Genomic DNA, 1,390 nt, shown 5'->3' with positions numbered 1-1,390 from the left:
CACAAATGTTTCATCTTCTAATGAACTCCTGTGTTGTGGTGAAGTCCTTAGGACTATTTAGACTCGACAAAGGAGGATTTGTCGTTTAGTCCTTAAACATGTTCGCGACCAAATGATACGTTGTTACCAAGGACGACAATATTTATCGAGCATAGGTCGTTGTGTGCCATATGGGTTGGTTGTCCTCATAACCAAAGAGTGTGGAGACACTGGTATGGCATATAGGTGAGATGTAATGGTACATCTGCACTAAACGTGACCAACTCCGGAGCTATTTTTGCTGTCAAGATTTGCTCCGATGGGATATGGGTATAAATGTCCCTCCGACCTGAGACCGCCATGGTGACTTGCAAGCAACTCACTGCACTTAGGCACTGGACTACCTGAATTTCTAATTCAGTGACGGAAGGTTGCTGGGTGTAGTCAAGTACTTGACTTGTCGGTGCGTGTGTCAAGATGGGATTGACCACTCCAGTTTAGAAGCTGTGTACAGTCGTGTTTCAATTTAGCAAAACCTTGACCAGGGTAGTCCTAGTGAGGAGTCACAGGACTAATTGAGTTGAGCACGATTCGGATGATATCATCAGGGTTGACAGTTTAACCCAGAGTCATCCTAAACACAGGGGTCAAAAGGGATGAATTATACGGTAACCATATTCACGTAGGTTCTGAATGTTGCGATTGCGATTATTCGACCTATCCGGTCGTCGGGTACCATTGCTAGATGGTCACTTCGATTAGTACAGAAATTGGTTCCTGTGCTACCGGCTTAGGTTCGAACCTGCGGGGTCACACACATTAGAGGTTCCTTTCTGATCTGATGGCTGATTATGAGTCTTATCTATTTGGAACTCTATGATTGAGAATTAGGATTCTCTAATCATGAGTTCCACACATTTTGGGTACCGGGGTCAAAATTTTGAATTTCGAATTTTGAATTTGAAATTTGAACTCTTTGATCAGGGTTTCATATCGATGGTCTCTGATGCCTGATTGCCCATCGAATTTGAACTCAATATTTATGAAAGGTTTAATTAGTGATTTAATCACTAATTAACTCAATTTGATTGAGTAATTATTTTTGGATCAAGTCCAATTGAATTGGATTCAGTTTGGATTGACCCGATTAGGTTAAATGTTGACCTAATCACTAAGGTGGTTTAGTCCCTGATTTGATCAGGGGTTATGTTTAGTTAATTTCTGATTTGATTAGGATTTTATTAAGCTTAATTAAGCCTAATTATGTTGGGTTTAATTTGGTCTAATTGTGCTCAACCTATTTTAAACTAGGTTGGCTCAATTTGAATCAAACCACCTTGTTTTAAATTCCCTGCGTCACCCAACTTCCTTGCACCCATTTGAATTCACGAGAAGAAACTTCTCGTGAAAT

The sequence above is a fragment of the Elaeis guineensis genome, chromosome 9 (genome assembly GCF_000442705.2).
Source record: "Elaeis guineensis isolate ETL-2024a chromosome 9, EG11, whole genome shotgun sequence".
Lineage (NCBI taxonomy): Eukaryota > Viridiplantae > Streptophyta > Magnoliopsida > Arecales > Arecaceae > Elaeis > Elaeis guineensis.
The sequence above is the reverse complement of the archived record's forward strand: the minus strand, read 5'-3'. Positions refer to the sequence as shown.